At 42.2% G+C, this 21776-nt stretch overlaps 1 long non-coding RNA gene across 1 annotated transcript; it reads left to right on the forward strand.

Annotated features, from left to right (window-relative positions):
• Positions 1-5279: 5279 nt before the first annotated feature.
• On the forward strand, positions 5280-18387 carry LOC119919869. Its single transcript, XR_005447729.1, has 3 exons — positions 5280-5393; positions 13901-13990; positions 18162-18387. It is a non-coding gene; the product is annotated as an uncharacterized LOC119919869 (long non-coding RNA).
• The last annotated feature ends 3389 nt before the right edge of the window (positions 18388-21776 follow it).

Here is a 21776-nt window from a genome sequence, read left to right on the forward strand (position 1 = left end):
TCAACCCAGTGTGTGTTCATGTTGGATTGCACTTCCATTGGAACAGACCGTCAATATTCTTGGTGTCCCGGCCCCCTCAGCTGACTTTATTTTTTCCTTTCTTAGAATTTCCTTTTGTCAACTGATGGTCATGATGTAGAAAAGTACCATCTCCAGCATGCAGGGGGTTAAGATTACCTCACCTTTGCTGTCTTCCTTGCATCTGAGGTGGCTAGAGAGAATGCCCAGGTTCAGTGAGTGACAAATCATTACAGATCGTAAAGCGTATTTAAAAAACACAATCATTGATCAGCTATGATCTAAACCTGAGACGAAAAGTGAAAGACCCAGAATAGCCAGCAAAACTTCTCATCGGATCTGTCTGAAATGGAAGATGTTTCTGCCTACGGGCAGGGCGAGGGGCCCACTGATCGTTGCCACTAGAGACACACATTGACTCAGAACATACCATTGAAGTTGGCCTATTTATGAAAGGCTGTTGAAAGAGATTTCAGAGTTAATTGAAAAGAGCTGTTTCTGGAGTAAAGTAACTTCAAACAACACGGCTCCAAAATATGTTTTAATGGACTGGAAAGCAGTGAATTTTCTATCTTGTTCGTAGAATAAAATGGCTAATTCAAATGAAGGGTCCACAGGTGTGCAGTGAGGATGGATTCCTGTGAAGGAAAGGGTGATCCAATAGCCAGAGGCTTCACTGTTACCTTTATCTGTTTTCAAAAACACAGAAGTCAGCCACATAAATTCACCCAGGAGAAAGTCTTGGCACACAGGTACAAAGAGATATTTGGCTGCCGATTTTGATCTTAGAAGGAAAAGGAGTGTTCAAAATAAATGTGGGACCACAACATATCTTCGTGAGATTTTCTTTCAAGATGTCAATCCCCAGAAAAATAGGAGAGAGGGAGGACCATGCAGGTAGAGAACTGTATATCCCTGCAGAACTCTGAATTCCAACTTGAATGATTATAATTGATTTTTATGAGGGGGGAGTGCAGAGGATGCAGAGTTGGGATTGCCGGTTCATGTAACCCTTGTTTACGGTGCCCGAGTGAGTTTCCACTTGGGGAAAAATGGTTTTACTGACCCATGCCTAAGGAAAGTGGTCATGTGCTCCATTCCTAAAATGGCCCAGCCCCCAGCTGATATCCACCAGTGGATTGTGGATATCGTCATAATGGGACTATGATGGGTTGGCTGTTGTTCCTCTGGCTTTTACCCATCCCTAATGTTTGTCTTTTATGTCAGACTGTTCTCTTTTAGTCCAAGGAGCTCATGGAGTGTTTTCAGAAGCCATGGTTGCAGGGGACTCATCGTTGTCATTTTTGTCCTCGATATCATGATTGCTCACACTACCATTTTTTCGTGGATTGTTTCTGCTCACATTAGTTTAACCCACCCAATTATAACAATGAAGCATTCGACAGGGGCAGGGAGCATGTTTATCAACTCTGTTGTATTCTACTCTCCCAAGTGCTTAGTACAGTGCTCTGCACACAGTAAGCACTCAATCAGTGGTATTAGAAAAGCCGCATGGCTCACTGGAAAGAGCCCCGGCTTGGGAGTCAGAGGTCATGGGTTCAAACCCTGGCTCCGCCAATTGTCAGCTGTGTGACCTTGGGCAAGTCACTTCACTTCTCTGTGCCCCAGATCCCTCATCTGTAAAATGGGATTAAGACTGTGAGCCCCATGTGGGACAACCTGATCACCTTGTATCCTCCCCAGCGCTTAGAACAGTGCTTTGCACATAGTAGGCACTTAACACGTGCCGTCATTATTATTATTATTATTATTTATTGGTACTGGCATTTACTGAGCATTTACTGTGTGCAGAGCACTTGGGAGAGTACAATACAACTGAATTATCCGACATATTCTTTGCCCATAAGGAGCTCAATAAATGATTGATTTCCACCCGATGCTTGGCTAGAAGTAACAAGACATAGTGGATAGAGTGTGGGCCTGGGACCCAGAAGGACCTGGGTTCTATCTCAGCTCCTCCACTTGTCTGCTGTGTTCAACCTGATTGGCGTGTTTCCATCCCAGAATTTAGTACAGCGCCTGGCAAATGCTAAGCACTTAACAAATACCACTATTCTTATTATTAATATTATTCTTAGCCAATCCCAGAACCGTGAAACACCACCCACTGGAATCGCCCTTCCCTGAGAAGCAGCATGGATTAGTTGAGAGAGCACGGGCCTGAGAGTCAAAAGGACCTGAGTTCTAATTCCTCCTCCGCACATGTCAGCTGGGTGACTGTGGGCAAGTCACTTAACTTCTCTGGACCTCAGTTATCTCATCTGTGAAATGGGGATAAGTGTATGAGCCCCATGTGGGACAGGAACTGTGTCCAACCTCATTAACTTGTATCTACCCCAGCGCTTAGAACAGTGCTTGAAACATAGTAAGTAAGCACTGAACAAGTGCCATAATTATTATTGTTGTTGTTATTGTATATATTTGTGTATATTTGTACATATTTATTACTCTATTTTTTAATGTGTACATATCTATAATTCTATTTATTTTGATGATATTAATACCTGTCTACTTGTTTTGTTGTCTGTCTCCCCCTTCTAGACTGTGAGCCTGTTGTTGGGTAGGGATTGTCTCTGTTGCCGAATTGTACTCTCCAAGTGCTTAGTACAGTGCTCTGCACACAGTACGTGCTTAATAAATATGATTGAATGAATGAATGAATACAGAGGCAGGAAGGGAGACAAGCCTGAGACCACATGGCCCGTTAGACCAGGAGCTCTGGAGTTTCCCCAAATCAGCCACTTCTAGGGTCACCAACCACCCCACCTCAGAAGCCCACTCTACCTTTACAGCTTTTAAAACAATTGGGAAGATGCAATAGTTGATAACTAAGAACAGTTTTCCCACAGCGGGGAGGAGGCTGAGAACTTCTTCTTCCAAAAAATGTTTGTTTACTTTGGAATTATCCCAGTTTATTGACTTTGTTACTTGTCATTGTTCATAATTCAGTGTTATCCTACTTTGAACCTGTCTATCCACTAATTCATGCTGGGCAGGGATTGAGTCTGATCTAATTATATCATACCTACCCCAGCTCTTATCACAGTGCTAAGTATGTAATAAATAGCAAAATGAACTAATGTAAACTAGAATCATCTAATCTTGGCATAAATATTTTGAGATTATGGGAGTCGAACAATTAATTAATATTTATTGAGCACCTACTATGTGCTCAGTAAAGCTCTTCATAGAAGATATAATCCCTGAACCTCAAGAATTTTACAATCTAGTAGAGGAAGGAGCAAGACCTAGCGAAAAGAGCTCAGTCCTTGGATTCAGAGGACCTGGGTTCTACTTGCAGCTCTACTACTTGCCTGCTGGGTGACCTGGGGAAATAATTTTACTTCTCCGTGCCTCATTTTCCTCATCTGTAAAATGGGGATTCAGTACCTGTTCTATCTCCTTATTTTCACTGTGAGCCCCATGTAGGACCTGATCATCTTGTTTCTACCCCAATTCTTACTTAGAATAGTGCATGACATACAGAAAGCACTTAAAATACCATGATTATTTTATTAAGGGAGACAGTAAAGTAAATTTCAGATAGTGGGAAGCAATAGAATAAAAAATATATATATTCGCATAAATGCTGTGGGGGGTTATGAATACTTAAGTGTGTAGGTAGCTTGGGTGTGTTGAAATGGCAAATATTAAATTCAGAAGGAGGCATTTCTTTATATTCTCATTGCCATCTTCATCCTAACCACTACCCTTGTTGCCAATTTACTGTATGCAAAATTGGGAAAGAAGAAGTAAGGGACTAGAAGCAGTGTGGCCTGATAGAGACAGCATAGGCCTGGGGGTTAGAGGACCTGTGTTTTAATTCTGGCTCTGCAAGCCATTTTTTTGGTAAGGCACTTACTATGTGCTAGGCATTGTACTATTCGATGGGGTAGATGCGAGATAATCAGTTTGGACACCATCCATGCCGAACATGGAACTCACAATCGTAATCCCCATTTTACAGATGAGATAATGAGGCCCAGGGAAGTTAAGTGACAAACCTAAGGTCACACAGCAGACAAGTGGTGGAGTGGGGATCAGATTTCAGGACCTCTGACTCCCAGACTCCTGCTCTTTCCTCTAGGGAATGCTGCTTTTCATAACAGGGACAGGGACTATGTCAAATCTAATTACATTCTATCTACCCTAGTGTTCAGTACAGTGCTTGGCACATAGTAATTTCTTAACTACCATAAAGTGAAAAAAGAAAAAGAACTCTGTGCAGTTAAGCAGTTGTCTGGAATTACTGACTCTAACCATTATTCTCTAAAACTTTCCCAAATTAAAGCACACTCAATATAGGACTACTTTGCTGATGAAAATGTATCTTTAGGAACCAAACAACCTTCTCACAAAGAGGGATTTGCATTTTCAACATCAAACCCTCTTAATCAGGATTTTAAGAATGTTCCTGTCACCTGTCATTGAATGGGCTAATCATAGGTCATGGGTTCGAATCCTGGCTTCACCACTTGTCAGTTGTGTGACCTTGGGCAAGTCACTTAACTTCTCTGAGCCTCAGTTCCCTCATCTGTGAAATGGGGATGAAGACTGTGAGCCCTACGTGGGACAACCTGATCACCTTGTATCACCCCCAGCGCTTAGAACAGTGCTTTGCACATAGTAAGCGCTTAACAAATGCCATCATCATCATCATCATATTGAAAGCTAGTGTGCAACTGATGAAGGAAGTATGCTATAGCAACAGCTCAATTTATGAATGTGTGCAGGACTATGTCCAACCTAACTTGTATCTACTCTAGAACTTAATTCAGTGCCTGGCACGTAGTAAGCAGTTAACAAATGCCACAGTTATTATTATTTATAACTGAAACCAAAGAGTCAAGATTTCCCTGGGAAAAGTGCTTCCAAAACCAAGGAAAGGACAATATTTAACTTTTGCATTACTACCTGGATGCAGATAGTGCGTTTCTTCTGATCTCCTGAAAATGCTTTGGAAGGATTAAGCTTCTCCCCAAATCCTCATGAGATTGGTAGCCACCAACTAAAAAAAATGAAACTCTCTCCTTAGAGAATAGAAGTGGAAATTTGTATTTTACAAGGAAAATCAGACCCAAGCTTGAATTGATAATTCTGAAACAAACAAAAAACCCTAAAAGCCTCTGCCTTAAATAATTGGATACTTGAGGCCAAAATTTACATTTTGTGGTTTCATTTACCCAGATTATCTACTGTAGGTGCTGTCTTGAATACTTCCTTTTTCTCCATGTAGACAAACAATATGGTGAAGCAAAATCTGTTTAACTCAGCACACCTTATTTGGAGAATCTTGCATGGACAGACCTTCAGCGGGTCCTTGGGCAGTTTCTTCTCATCACCTCTCACTGATAGTAAGTGATCCCAGGGCTCTGGTTTACATCTTCTGCCTTAATCTTTATATACTCTTCCCTTGGGAGATTTGATTTGCTACAACTTTTTTATTCATGACTCCTAGCTCTGTCTTTCTGCCTCTTATCTGCCTCTCCCAGGATCTCAGACCAATACTTCTTTTGGATTTGGTCTTTTAACATGATTTTATTATGATGGGAAGAAGCAACTTCTGCAAGATGTAGCCTCAGGGTTTATGGGTAAAGCAGAAATGGGTGCTCTCTCTCTTTTTTTTTTTTTCATTCAAGTCTAGATGAAAAAGTCTAGCTTCTTTAGAGAGTTTGAGATGACTTCTTGAAGCAGAATCCTGAGGAGGATTTGAAAGGAAGGAGCTAATTTGCCTCTTGAGAAGGTTCAGAGAAGTTAGAGAGATGTGGGTGAATCTGTGGGGCTGAAACAGGGGAGAATGAAGTCAAGGAAGAGACTCGGCAAAGATAAGAGGAAGGATCTGATCTCTAATGGTGGATGTAGGGTAGGGAAGTTGTGGACCTTGTCAAATGAGGAAGAGAAGCAGCATGGCTCAGGGGAAAAAGCCCAGGCTTGGGAGCCAGAGGTCATGGGTTCTAATCCTAGCTCCGCCACATGTCTGCTGTGTGACCTTGGGCAAGTCACTTAACTTCTCTGAGCCTCAGTTACCTCATCTGTAAAATAGGGATTAAGACTGTGAGCCCCACATGGGACAACCTGATCACCTTGTATCCCCCCAGCGCTTAGAACAGTGCTTTGCACATAGTAAGTGCTTAACAAATGCCATCATTATTATTATGAGGAAGGGGAGGACTGAGGAGGAGACTGTGAGCCCCTTGTGGGGCAAGGACTGTGTCCAATCTAATTATCCTTTATCTACCCCAGAGTTTAGTATGGTGCTTAACAAATACTATTGTAATGTAAATCTGTGAACTTTTAAGGAATGAAAGGATGGAAGCCTTGCTGACAATACTTTCAGTTGTCAGTCTGTTAGATTTGGCTTCTGCCAATTTTTTGAGAAAGTCACAATACTGTGTTTTCAAAGGAAATGTGATAAAAATATCCACCCTTTGTGCTTTTGCTTAATAATGATGGTTATTGTTAAGTGCTTACTATGTGCAAAGCACTGTTTTAATCTCTGGGCTTAATCAGTCAGTGGTATCATGTGCAGACCACTGTACTAAACTCTTGGGAGAGTTCAATACCCTCAAGCAGTTCCATCGCTTAGTACAGTGCCTGGCACACAGTAAGTGCTTAACAAATACCACAATTATTATTTAAAGTCTAGAGGGGAAGACAGATGATATAAATACATTTTTGATATGTGCATAAGTGCTGTGAGGCTAAGGGTGGGGTGAAAATTAGTGATATTTATTGAACACTTTCTATGTGCAAAGCACTGTACTATGCACTTGGGGAAAGTACAATGCAAAGTACAGAGTTGGCAGACGCATTCCTGCCCTCAACAAGTTTACAGTCTAAAGGGGGAGACAGATATTAATCTAAACAAATTATGGATATGTTCATAAGCACTGCGGGGCTGAGGGAGGGGTGAATAAAGGGGAAAATCAATAAATTGTATTTATTGAGCGCTTACTATGTGCAGAGTACTGCACTAAACATTTGGGAGAGAAAAATATAACAGTTGGCAAACATGTTCCTTGTCCATTCATTCATTCAATCATATTTATTGAGCACTTTCTGTGTATAGAGCACTGTACTAAGCGCTTGGGAAGTACAAGTCGGCAACATATAGGGATGGTGCCTATCCAACAATGGGCTCACAAGGCACTTAAAGGATCAGTGAATATTAGTTCAGAGAGGGAACTCAATATCAAGTGCTTAAAGGTTATCCAAATATTGGCCAGCCACAGAGTGGGAGAAACTGATTCCCTAAATCTTGTACCCCATTGGACTGACTGTGTGTGCATTCTGCATTGTATTACATTCATTCATTCATTCAATTGTATTTATTGAGCGCTTATTGTGTGCAGAGCACTGTACTAAGCGCTTGGGAAGTACAAGTTGGAGAAGCTGGGAGCTGGCAACAGCAGCTTCTCCAGCCTCCCACTGCTGTCGAACATATTTATTGAGCACTTAATGTATGTAGAGCACTGTACTAAGTGCTCGGGAGAGTTCCATATAGCCGAATTGGTAGATATGTTCCTTGCCCACTTGAGAGGGATGCATCATTGCTCTCTGGCAGTGCCTCGTCGATGGGACGCTGTCCTTGCAAATTAGTTTGGGACAAAACAACAAGAGAAGTTATTTCAACGTTGTATGGGTGACCGTGGGACAGTCAGCTGGGTCTGCTTGGATTCTGCTTTGAATGACAGTGCTCATTTGGGCTTATGTGTATACAGAGAGTGAGGATAGAGTATGGAGCCTAGTGAAGATCCAGATTGCTACTGTGATTTTGATATACTGTTGCCTCATCCAAGGCAGCAGATGGAGCCTGAGGTCTGGGATTTTGGGCACAGTAGTGCAACCAGTGTATTGGTGATAAAATCCTAGCTTATTTTTTATCACTTAAAGGTTTAGGTAGAGCAATCCTATAGGGACCGTCTCTATATGTTGCTGACTTGTACTTCCCAATCGCTTAGTACAGTGCTCTGCACACAGTAGGCACTCAATAAATATGATTGATTGAATGAATGAATGAATCCTACCTATACCTTGAGGTCTGGGATTTTGGGCACAGTAGTGTGACTAGCCTATTGGTGATAAAATCATAGCTTATTTTTCATCTCTTAAAAGTATAGGTAGAGCAATCATTCATTCAGTCATGTTAATTGAGCACTTAGTGTGTGCAGAGCACTTTAAAGCACCTGGGAGAGTACAGTATGGGGATTAGATTAACAATGAATGGACTAGATGCTGAGCAGAATACTGAAGTCGAAATGAAATTAATCATGACAATGCACACAATTCTGTCTATCCTACTTAAATTATGTCGCTGTTTATCTGAGGAAATGCAGATACTACCTCCTTTTAATGGTATTAAGCTCTTACTGTGTGCCAAGCACTGTACTATGCCCTGGGGCAGATACAAGATAGGCTGAACACAGTCTCTATTCCACTTGGGGCTCACAGTCTAAGTGGGAGGCAATAGAATTTAATCTCCCCACAGCACTTCGGTGCATATCTGTAATTTATTAATGTCTGTTTCTCCCTCTAGACTTTAAACTTGTTGTGGGCAAGGAATGTGTCTGTTTGTTATATTGTACTCTTCCAAGTACTTAGTACAGTGCTCTGCACAGAGTAAGTGCATAATAAAAATTCCTCACTCTCGGCTTCAAGGCTGTCCATCACCTCGCCCCCTCCTACCTCACCTCCCTTCTTTCCTTCTACAGTCCAGCCTGCACCCTCCGCTCCTCTGCCGCTAACCTCCTCACTGTGCCTCGTTCTCGCCTGTCCTGCTGTTGGCTCCCGGCCCACATCCTCCCCCTGGCCTGGAATGTCCTCCCTCCCCACATCCGTCAAGCTAGCTCTCTTCCTCCCTTCAAAGCCCTACTGAGAGCTCATCTCCTCCAGGAGGCCTTCCCAGACTGAGCCCCCTCCTTCCTCTCCCCCTCCCCATCCCCCCCGCCCTACCTCCTTCCGCATCCCACAGCACTTGTATATATGTTTGTACAGATTTATTATTCTATTTATTTTACTTGTACATATTTACTATTCTATTTATTTTATTTTGTTAATATGTTTTGTTGTCTGTCTTCCCCTTCTAGGCTGTGAGCCTGTTGTTGGGTAGGGACCGTCTCTATATGTTGCCAACTTGTACTTCCCAAGCGCTTAGTACAGTGCTCTGCACACAGTAAGCGCTCAATAAATACGATTGAATGAATGAATGAATAATAAATACAATTCACTGACTGACTGAAATGGAGGCATAGATAAGTTAAGTGACTTTCCTAAGGGTCACACAGCCTGCAAGTGGCAGAGCTGGGATTCGAACCCAGGCCCTCTGACGCCCTGGCCCTTGCTCTTTCCACTAGGCCGTGCTGCTTTCAGTTATCGAAGTACGTTTCTGGTGGGTTTCTTCTCCCGGATCAAAATTAGAACCTGAACAGATAATTCCCTCCAACTGTCAGAATCCATTACTCTCATTGTGGCCTGATGCCATTTAAGGTAAACATGCTGTATGCATTACTGCTGTAAGCTCATTGTATTTACATTCTGATTGTAAAACACTACAAATTGCAGATAATTGCCTTCTCCATGGCTACCCACTTGGTATTTGAAACTTTTGAAAATCCTACTCATCTGGAATGTGGTAACAGATTAATACTCCCATCAAATGAGGGAACAGGAAATTGTCTACAACAGTGGTATCCTGTGAGAATAGCATTAATTAGGAGTTATTTCCTGCTTTCTAACCACTTCCAAGCAATACTACTAGGAGGTCTACAAGAAGCCTCATCCCCAATATTGAATACTGGGAATAGTCATTGGTTGGACTTAGACCCAGTATTAAGAAATGGTTAGGAAACCAATCATTAGTAGAAATACATTGCTCCTATAGAGTATTTGATTACTGGAGTCATACCGAGAGCTGATTCCATGAAGCTCTCGTGGAGGAGGTTACCCCATCAGGATTCTGTTAGAAATGGAAAAAAAAGATGCTTCTGCTACTAGAGGATACTAGTTGGTTTACTCAGAATTGAAAGAAGCATGTTGGACATTTCCCCATCACCGTCAGAGCAAAGCAAGGCTATTAGGAAATAGAAACTGGAGTTGTAGTCAGAATGTACTGCTGATCCTCTGGGAAGCTTTTCCAACTGAACGAGCTTTGAGTGTCATCAAAAATCTGAGACAGGTATCCAGAAACTGCTATATGATCATGATGACTGTGCTTTAAAGGCAATGAGAAGCAGTGTGGTCCAGTAGAAAGTGCACAGGCCGCGGAGTCAGAGGACTTGGGTTCTAATCCCAGCTTTGCCCTTGTCTGCTGTGACACCTTTCCTCATCTGTGAAATAGGGATTGTCTGACTCATTCCAATTTAGACATGAAGCCCCATGTAAGCCTGGAACTATGTCCTACCTGATTATCTTGTATAATAATGATAGTAGTTTTTAAGCGCGTACTATATGTGAAGCACTGTTCTAAGCACTGGGGGGAATACAAGATAATCAGGTTGTCCCATGTGGGGCTCACCGTCTTAATCCCCATTTTACAGTTGAGGCAACTGAGGCCCAGAGAAGCGAAGTGATTTGCCCAAAGTCACACAGCTGACAAGTGGCAGAGCAGGGATTAGAATCCATGATCTCTGACTCCCCAGCTCTTTCTCTTTCCACTGAGCCATTCTTTGTATGGTGCTTTGCACATAGTAAGGACTTAACCAATTACCATAAAAAGTGCACAAGAAAATATACAGGCTATTAGGCATCATTTCATATAGTCAGAGCCATCAGAGTTGTAAATGACAATGAACCTGAAGAACACTGGGCTTATGAATTAGTTGAAACCCAGTAAAGCCTATACCATAGCTCTTCATCGGCATCATAGTATTTGGTCATCAAAGTCTGCTCACAAAGGATACCTGGATAGGCAAAAGGAAGAAGAAAAAAGTAAAACAAAAATGCCAGGATGGCTTTTGGGAACTTGTAGATGTGGTTTGCATTATCAAAGGACCAAGCTTCACATTAAATTGAATACTGTACTCTATTGCAGGCAGCAACTGGGAGATACTTTAATGGAGCACATTTTATGGTATTCATTTTATGGTATTTGTTATGGTATTTTGAAATCCATCTACCAAAATGGCAGTTTTGATCGTAAAGGATAGTCCTGAAGGAGGGCATTCCTCATTGAATCAGTGAGCTATCTTTTTGTGTGCACAAAATGTGAAATACAATTTTGACTACCCTACAGAATAGGTGAAATATTCCAGTGATTAATGCCATTGAACCCTCAAGAAATCGTGGCCTAGTGGAAAAGAGCACGAGCCTGGGAGTCAAAGATCTGGGTTCTAAGTCCGGCTCTGATGCTTGCAAGCTATGTGATCGTGGGCAAGACACTTAACTTCTCTGTTCCTCAGTTTCCTCCACTATCAAATGGGTATTCAATACCTAGTCTCCTTCCTACATAGACTGTGAGCCCTGTTTGGGACAGGCCCTGTGTCCAATCAACCAATCAATCAATCGTATTTATTGAGCACTTACTGTGTGCAGAGCACTGTACTAAGCGCTTGGGAAGTACAAGTTGGCAACATATAGAGACAGTCCCTACCCAACAGTGGGGTCCAACCTAATTAACTTATATCTACCCCATTCAGAATAGTGCTAGACACACAGTAACCACTTAATGTATATTATTAAAAATATCACTTGGTGTCAGTGTTCCCTTAGATTGACTGGTATCTGCCACAGGTTTGGGAGTCAGAAGTCATGGGTTCTAATCCCAGCACCACCACTTGTCAGCTCTGTGACTTTGGGCAAGTCACTTCACTTCTCTGCACCTGATTTACCTTATCTGGAAAATGGGGATTAAGACTGTGAGCCCAACATGGGACAACCTGATAACCTTGTACCTATTCCAGCGCTTAGAACAGTGCTTTGCACTAGTAAGCGCTTAACAAATACTATCATTATTATCCCCCAAAAAACAAACTCTCAGGTCCTCTGATTTTAGAATCATTGAATACTATCATTATTATCCCCCAAAAACAAACTCTGAGGTCCTATGATTTTAGAATCATTATATAAATACCAAGTGAAGCTACTATATAAGAAAAAGCACTTTAATATTCATATTCCCCTCTCAGTCTCTAATGGCCAAAATAGGGTGACCACTACTGTTCAAAATATGGCTGCAGGGTCCAGCCAAATGTCTATTGGCATCCAAAGCAGAGTGTCAGACCATGAAGAAACTCTACAGAAAGTTCAGACCCATAGATAGAGGTTGTGTCTGTGACCTTTCTAACTCCCTTTATGTAATCAGTAAGTATGAATTTAGGTCTTCAGTAAGATGGGTTTTAGTGGGGAAGCAGCTTGAAAGAGTGGAGGAATGGAGAAGGATATGTTATGGAGTGAAGTGGAAGATGAAATTATGAGACTGAGAAACAAAAAAGAGAAATGTAAGGGAGTGAAAGAGAGAGAAAAGAAAACCCAAGAGAGTAAGAAAGAGACAAAATAAATATCAACTTGAAATGAAGGTAGGATCTAGAATAGTGATTTCAGATTTAGTGGTAATTTTTATTTCACTTAAGGTAATTTTCATTGCAAAGGGACTTCAGGAATGTTTTTTTTTTTCTTCTTGAAAGACTCAAATGTCCTTTTAGATCCTCCATGAAAAAAGATGATTACTTCTTTGAACTGAATTTTGTTCTCCCATAGCTCAGTATTTATTGAGTTAACCCTCTTAAAATCACATATCCAATAGGCCTTCCTTGATGTAGCCCTTATTTACCCTATTCACCCTCATCATCATCATCAGTGGTACTTAAGTGCTTACTATGGGCAGAGCACTGTACTAATACAACAGGGTTGGCAGACATGTTCCCTGCTCACAAGGAGTCTAGTTACAGTCTAGATGTGGAGAAAGACATTAAATAATAATAATGGTGGTATTTGTTAAGCGCTTACTATGTGCAAAGCACTGTTCTGAGTACTGGGGGGGATACAAGGTGATCAGGTTGTTCCACCTGGGTCTCACAGTCTTAATCCCCATTTTACAGATGAGGTAACTGAGGCACAGAGAAGTTAAGTGACTTGCCCAAGGTCACTCAGCTGACAAGTGGCTGAGCGGGGATTCAAACCCATGACCTCTGACTCCCAAGCCCACGCTCTTTCCACTGAGCCACACTGCTTTTTGTCAATATAAATAAATAACATACCATATAAAGATAAGTACATTACCTTCTACGTCACCTATGCATTTTGGTCTGTAGCCCTTAAGCACTTAATTTTCACCCCACTGCCATTCCCACAGCACTTACATTCCTTATACTCTACCATTTGCTCTATAAGTAATTTATTTTTATGTCCATCTACCCCTCTGGACTGTGAGCGCTTTGTGGGCAGGGATCATATCTACCAATTCTGTTGTATTCTATTCTCCCAAGCTATGAGTATAAGGCTCCACACACAGTAAGAACTCAACAAATACTATTGATTGTGTTCATACTCTCAATAGATGACTATGCTAAGCACCTGGGAGAGTACACTAGAGATAGTACACATTATTCCCTCTTATTCATTCATTCAATCGTATTTATTGAGCGCTTACTGTGTGCAGGGCACTGTACTTTTCCTCCCCCAGAGTCAAGACCAGGGAGAATCTCACTGAATATGCTCTCCAACTTTACTTGCAACATTTATAGAAGTTCAAATGAGAATCTTAATGAAGTCCAATCAGTGGTATTTACTGAGCACTTACTGTGTACAAAGCAGTGCACACAGGTGTGAAGCAGCAGTTGGAGGCTCTGATTGCCTTTAGCTGATTCTTGGTAGTCAGTTTCAAGATTTCTCCTTTGTTTCTTTGCCTGCATGCTGGAATACCAAGGAGGAAGGCACATCATTGCAGGGAAGCAGTAAAGCTTGTCTAGCCACCATGAGAACACCTGGATGACTTTGGATGGACAGGAGCAAACTAGTAAGATCATTTCACACTTCAACCCTCTCAAGCTGAACAGAGGCTCCTTTATACAATTGTGTTTAAAGGAAGAAACCGTTTGCTTTCATTGCTTGCAGTTGCATTTTGGAATCTCCTTTGTTTGTTTTCTTTTTCCTAGATGAGGTAGTTTTTTATTGTTTGAAGAGAGGAAGTGAATTATTTTCTATATTATCTTTTGTGGGGCATACGTCTATGTATGTGTTGAGATCCTGCCCTGATTAGTCATGATAAAACAAAACCTCTTTTTCATAGAAAGTCAGCTGGAAACGCTAACCAACTGTAAGTCTTTGGAACTCTAAGTATCAGCACAAATATCTCTGTGGATGCAAACCTGGTTTCTGCCTCTTGGTTTCTAGAAATCAGGAAAGGGAGAAAAATTTGATGATTCAAAATAAGTGGATGAGGAAGAGCCTCAGTCTTCCGTTCTGCAAATATTTAGACTGGTGAAAATTTTCAATTTGGGCAATTGATTTTGACCTGAAATTGGTAGCTGTAGTTACTTCATTAAATATCCTTTGGGCTAAACAGGGTCATTCCATTCATAACCATTTAGTGATGTATTAACAATGTGTAGGCATTTTGGTGCATATCTTAAAAAGTGGCCCATTAACAGGCACCTACTCTGGGGGATAAAGGAAAACATGCTCTCTCCCTTGCTCCCTCCATTTCCTTTTTCTTCTTTCTCCCCTTTTCCACCCTCTCCTCCCTCTCTCTCTCCTCCCTTCCTCCTCTCTCCCCCCCTCTTCCTCCCCTCTCCCCCTCTTCCTCCCCTCTCACCCCCTCTTCCTCCCCTCTCTCGCCCCCTCTTCCTCCCCTCTCTCGCTCCCTCTTCCTCCCCTCTCTCGCTCCCTTTTCCTCCCCTTGCCCCCTCTTCCTTCCCTTGCCCCCTCTTCCTCCCCTCTCGCCCCTTCTTCCTCCCCTCTCGCCCCCTCTTCCTCCCCTCTTGCCCCCTCTTCCTCCCCTCTTGCCCCCTCTTCCTCCTTCTTCCCTCGTCTTCCTCCCCTCTCTTCCTTTCTCTTCCTCCCATTCAAGGCAGGGGAAGGGAAGGAGGGAACATGGCAGTTCAACTCCTACCTGTCCTCCTCGGCAGAATTTTAAGGTCTGTGTTTAATATTGCCAGGCCTACGTGAGTGATAAATGCAACTGTATAAAAATTACTTATTACAAGCTGTCATGTTGCCTCACTCAGATCGGCTGGGCTGCAGGCATTGTACATGGAACTCCGATCTCCACCTTGACAGCATCAGCTGCACTGACTTTAAAGTAAAATGCTTTCAGTCATGATTACAAAACATAATTTACCTTTTCACAATACTTGGGTTTGAAACACTTTCACAAGCTCATGTTACCATCAAACCTCTACCCGAGTGCAGTGAGGAGCCCGTTAATTTTGAGCTGTCATTTGAAGCTTGCTGCTGCCTTCCATCAGCTTCCCTTTGAAGAAATCTTAAGCTGTTAAATTGCAGACTGTCTAATTTTTAAAGTTGTACTCAAGCTAAATTCCTCCTTGAAACTCTTTGGTGACAAGAAGCTGTCATGGTGGAGAAGTGGGAGAGAGGAGGGATTATCTAAATTACTAAATTGCCATACAGCAAGAAGATGCTTTGTTACGCATTCTTTTCTTCTCAAACTCCCCAATTCCAGAGGCCATAGAACAGTCATGGACTACAGATATTTTTTTCTTAAAACCCCTTCCATATGCATAAAGGCCAGTGTACTCTGCCATTACCTCTAACCCTTAGGCCTGGCTGATGCTGGTTTTGTTCAGTTTTGTTGTGACAATTTGGGAGATATCCCCACACCAGCGCTTCAACACAAAATTTCACCGTGAAGCTGCGTATGTCAGCTAGATAGAAATTGAAAGTGAAGGTTTTAGGGAGACTCTCCAGAGAACAGCTGATTCACTGTGACTCTTTTTATAGTTGGTCATGATGCATACAGTATGTGAAGTTCCCATCTGCAGCAGTGTCTGCCCACCAGCCTCCTTGCTACGGTGGCAAACCCAGCCCCCTGCATCAAGGTTAGGAGTCACAGATGTCTCCTTTTAGCCCAGATTCCTTTTGACAAGTTTCACATCCAGTTAGGGCCCAGAGTGCTTGTACTTGTCAGCTGGGCTAAATAATGGAGAAAGGAGTCCCTTTTCCCAAAGTGAAACACAATTGCCACAGGAAAGGTTTTTCTCTACCACCCCCTCAAATCCTCTTCTTCCTGAAATCACCTGCACTCTCTTCCGTCCCTTTCTTACTTTCTCCTCTCACCTGCTGATTTAACCCTCTGAAAAGCAATGTGAGTGGACACCGCAAAAATCAGTCCCCAGTAGCTGAGGATCCTCTTTGACAATTCAGTTGACCAAGGGTTAGTTCCCTGAGGGGGATATTATGACATAGTGAACACACCTGCAGAATTGCTCATTTTGCCTGGTGGGTTTAGATAATGCCTTTCCACAGAGAGCACAGAGAATGCTCTAGATTTTAGTGCTCAGACTTGGAGATAAATAGTACTTGCAGGTTAAAGGTTCTCCATCAGATTGCTCCACAGTACTCTCATTTCTTTCTCTTCATTCCCCTACCTACCCTGCGCTATCCTCTGTCCTTTTCAGGGAAATCTATTCCACACCCCCTATAATTTTCCCCTCCTGACTGGGCCTGTATTTATGCCAGCCCTATGTCCATAGTGGTAGTAATTGCATTTATTAACTGTTTATTCTGTACAAAGTACTGTAATACGCGCTGGAAGAGGATATGCACGTAGTAATTGGGCATGGTTCCTGGCTCTTAAGGGGACTGGTGTAAAAATAAGGAAAGATGAAACAAAACCCTAAGACAACCTAAAGACATGAAAAATGCACAAACTAAAATCCCAAATCAGTAGGACTGGGTAATCAGAGTGGAAAGAGCCTGGCTTTGGAGTCAGAGGTCATGGGTTCAAATCCCAGCTCCTCCAACTGTCAGCTGTGTGACTTTGGGCAAGTCACTTAGCTTCTCTGTGCCTCATTTACCTCATCTGTAAAATGGGGATGAATACTGTGAGCCCCCCGTGGGACAACGTGATCACCTTGTAACCTCCCCAGCACTTAGAACAGTGCTTTTCACATAGTAAGCGCTTAATAAATGCCATTATTATTATTATTATTAAAAATACGTGATCGATACCCCTTTCTATAGGTTTGCTAAACTTTCATCCTTCCCCCTTTTGAACACCTCTTGTAATTCCACCTACCTGAAAGAGTCTTCTTGAACAAATAGAAATGTGCACACAGGACCCTCCCTCCATTACTGTGGAAGAGGAGGCAAAAAAGGACCAGAGGAGGCAAAAAAAGGACCTGACAAGGCTACAAGTACTGCTTTTGGAATGCTACTGGGAAGCAGCTTTGCCTAATGAATCTATTCTCCTTCTTATTTAGACTGTGATCCCCATGTGGGATAGAGATTGGTTTTGGCCCGATGAATTTGTATCTACTTCAGGGCTTAGAACAGTGCTTGTCACATAGTAAGGGCTTAACAAATACTATAAAAAACAGGGGTGGAGGTGGGAGGGCTTCAGGAGGAGGATCTTGCTGTCCTCATTGTCATGTTCCCTTAATCAGGGGGACTGTGAGAAGGCCAAGGCTTCCATGTAGATACTTAATGTGTATTGCATTCTGTATATCCTATTCATAGAAGCCCTGGAATACCAACTGGGGTCCTGCTAGATTGTAAGATCCTTGAGGGCACAGATCGTGTCTGTTTTCTCTATTGTACTGTTCCAAGCAATCAGTGTATTGCTCTGCACCCAGAGAGATCTCAATAAATACAAGGGCTTGATTGAGATTGTAAAGGTATATGGATTCTATTGTTATTATTAAGTGCCGAGTCATTTCCGATTCATAGTGACTCCATGGATATACTTTCTCCAGAACGTCCTGTCTTCTGCCATAATCCGCAACCTTTCTAACAGTTCTTCCGTTATCGTTGTTATGATCTCTATCCATCTAGATGCTGGTCTGCCTCTTCCACATTTTCCCTGGGCATTTCCTAGCATTAGTGTCTTCCCCAGATCATTTGTCCTCCTGATTGTATGTCCAAAATATGCTAGTCTAAGTTGAGTTATTTGGCCTTACAAAGACCTCTTTGTTTTAACTTGCTCTAAAATCTATTTGTTTGTTTTTCAGGCAGTCCATGGTATTCGCAAAAGCCTTCTCCAACATCACATTTCAAAAGAGTCATCGTTCTTTCACTGTCCAGATTTTGGAGCCATACAATGTCACTGGAAACGCCATAGAGTTGAGAGTTTGTATTTTTGTCGCAATAGTTACATCAGCACATTTCATGACTTTTTCCAGGCTCTTCATGGTTTCTATATCCCACGTTTCCCAATTTTTTCAATATTAAATACTATTCGCCAGACACTGTACCAAATGCTGGAGTAGATACATGCTAATCAGGTTGGACACAGCCCATGTCCCATATGGGATTCCTGTTGTAATCCTCATTTAACAGATCAGGTAACTGAGGCAAAAAGAAGTTAAGTGATTTGGCCAAGGTCACACAGCAGATATATGGCAGAGACAGGATTAGAACCCAGGTCCTTCTGACTTCCAGGCCCATGGTCTATCCACTAAATGAGAAGCAGCATGGCTTAGTGGCAAGAACCCGGGCTTGGGAGTCAGAGGTCATGGGTTCTAATCCTGGCTCTGCCACTTGTCAGCTGTGTGACTTTGGATAAGTCACTTAACTTCTCTGCCTGTTACCTCATCTGTAAAATGGGGATTAAGACTGTGAGCCCCACGTGGGACGACCTTGATTACCTTGTATCCCCTCCCAGCGCTTAGAACAGTGCTTGGCACATAGTAAGCGCTTAACAAATACCAACATTATTATTAAACGTTGTCAGGTTTAATAATAAACTAGGTACACTGCTGGGTGGGTGGATTTTTAAATATGTGGAGGGCTCTAATGTCAACATTACATTTCTCCTTCTAGGAATGCTCCTTCCTCAGAATCAAACAACTTCTCCTAATAACTATTCAGATTCAGGCTTTGCCTAAACACTGCTGTTGTCTAACATGTTAGGGCAAGGGATTTGTTTCTTTCCAGTTAATAAAATTTTGTTTCATTTTGTCCACTATCTCGTAAATTTAGACATCTGCTTTTATTTTTAAAACCTTGTGTATTCTTTGTGGCCAATATATTTTATGGTTAGGTCTTCAAATCCCCAAAGGTACAGCGATTTGCACTATTAGTAGTTGTAACCAGGTATGGTAAGGGTATGGTAATAAAGTCTTTGATCCCTCAATCAATTAGTGGTATTATTGAACCCTCACTCTGTAGAGAGCACTGTACAAAGCCCTGAGGAGAGTACAATAGAGTTAGTAGATAGGAAGATGCTTGCCCTCTAGGAGCTTACTCTAGTGAAATAATAATAATTGTGGTATTAAGTGCTTTCTGTATGCCAAGCCCTACGCTTAATTGCTGGGGTAAATTCACTACAATCAGATCTAAACCAGGGCCTGTCCCATGTGGAGCTCACAGTCTAGGGGGAAGGAGGACAGGTATTTAATCCCCTTTTTACAGCTGAAGAAACTGAGGCACAGGTAATTTAACTGACTTGCCCAAGGTCACATAGCAGGCAAGTGATGGAGCTGGGATTAGAACCTAGGTTTAATAGTCTTTTCACGAGGCCATGCTGTGCTGTTTTTCTCTCATTTTAGCTGGGCCTCAGTTTTTTCTTCTCTCAAATGGGGATAAGAAAATTGGTCCATTGTGTAAATTTGTTATGAGAAATAATAAAAGAAAATAACTGGAAGGCACTTTCAAATTGAATAACAGATAGCTAAAGGTTAATGCATTGAAATTTGTAGGTTTAATCTTCTTGAATTGCACATGAATGCAAAAAATGAGAGACAATAATTTTAGTTTCTCTGAAATATAATACATTTGGGAAAAATTTGAGATGATTGTTGAACTAGGATATATTGATTTAGTGGTTCTCCCTTCCACAACACCCACAATTGTTTCTTCTCTTTAGAAAACAGAAGAAACTCTTAATTCTCAACTGAAAATGAAAGTTGCAAAAAAAATCTCATTGAGGCAATACTGATACCCTAATTGTTTAATTAGATGAAAAATACTTTTCCATGTCTCTACAGCCTATCAAATTACCATGATAATTGGGTAGTAGTAGCATCACTAGATATCTAGATATTTTCTAAGGGTCCAGGTTTCTACATATAAAAATGGCTGGGCTCACTGTGACAGGTGGAGGCCAAGTGTGTAAGTGGCTGGGAGGGTCGGGTGCAGTTTTCTATTGGTCCACTCGTCTCATTCCCATCGACTCCTCGAGGGACAAACAGGAGCAGCTGTGCTCACATAAACCAGATTCGAGGAGGAAATGGGAATGACTTGAAAGAAGTATGTGGCGGTATGCCCGCCCCACTCCTGAGGTAAATGTTCATATCAACCCACTGTAAGGAAACTGCAAGAAGAGGCTTCCAGAATTGCCTGCGGGTCTTAGAAGCCAAATCCTGTCTCCTATCTCACACTTGAGTCACTTCCTGCATGTGTATTCTGACTTACACTAGAAAACCAGGGTGAAAGCAGCCCTGCCACCTGCTCAAGAGCCTGCAAGACCACAACATTTGATGCTGAAGTGGCCTCTGCTGTTGCCATTGATAATTTTCTGGCTGTGATGAAATTGGCCCATTTATTCTCCCAGACTTGATCCTCAGGGCTCCCTAGAGAGGAAATGTGGGGAAAAGTTAGTTTACAAAGCTAAATGTGGCACTAAGGATAACAAAGTTCTCAGCAGGACACTTCCCCCAGCAGATTGTTCCTGAAACTGGTAAAACTAGATTGGAGCCCAGGTATGCGGTCTTATAAAGTTTGTGCTGGCCTGTTTGAGAGTTTTGGGATTAACGGGGGCACACACGGTGGCAGAGAGCCAGACAGTTGACACGCCGCAACAGTTTGGCTGATTAGGGACCTGAAGATAAGTTAGAAGGGGAATGAAAAGTAAGTAATAATGAAACTTGTTAAGCACTTACTATATACCCAGTAATAATAATATTAATGATGGTATTTAAGTGCTTACTATGGGCCGAGCACTGTTCTAAGCACTGGGGATGATACAAGGTAATCAGGTTGTTCCACGTGGGGCTCAGTCTTAATCCCCATTTTACAGATGAGGTAACTGAGGTACAGAGAAGTCAAATGACTTGCCCAAAGTCACACAGCTGCTCAGTGGCAGAGCTGGGATTAGAACCCATGACCTCTGACTCTCAAGCCCGAGCTCTTTCCACTACTGTAATAAACGCTGTAATAAGACGATCTGATCGGACACAGTTCCATCCCACATGGGGTTCACAGTCTAAGAAGGAAGGAGAAATAGGTTTTAAACCCCCGTTTTCAGATGAGGAAACTGAGGCACAGAGCAGTTAAGTGCCCAAGGTCACACAGCAGCCAAGTGGCAGAGTAGGATTAGAAACCGGGCCCATGCTCTTTTCATTAGATCATGCTGCTTACCTTTTGATTTGTTTCTCCTTCACCTGAATCACAGCCCATGGAAATGACTAAGAGAAAATTGAGCCCCAAGCACTGAAGCTTCTGTAGTGTTTTTTTGTACAGCTGGTTTAAACAGGCTCCCACCACCTTGTTTTTGAGATCATTCTTATCACTTTCTCAGTTCCTAAGGGGAAGTGTGATGGTTTCAGCAAGCGCAAAGGCAGTGGTAAACCATGACCACTAAGCCCCGTGTTCACTCTAAAACTTCTTATCAAGCCTTATCGGAA

The sequence above is a fragment of the Tachyglossus aculeatus genome, chromosome X1, assembly GCF_015852505.1.
Source record: "Tachyglossus aculeatus isolate mTacAcu1 chromosome X1, mTacAcu1.pri, whole genome shotgun sequence".
NCBI lineage: Eukaryota > Metazoa > Chordata > Mammalia > Monotremata > Tachyglossidae > Tachyglossus > Tachyglossus aculeatus.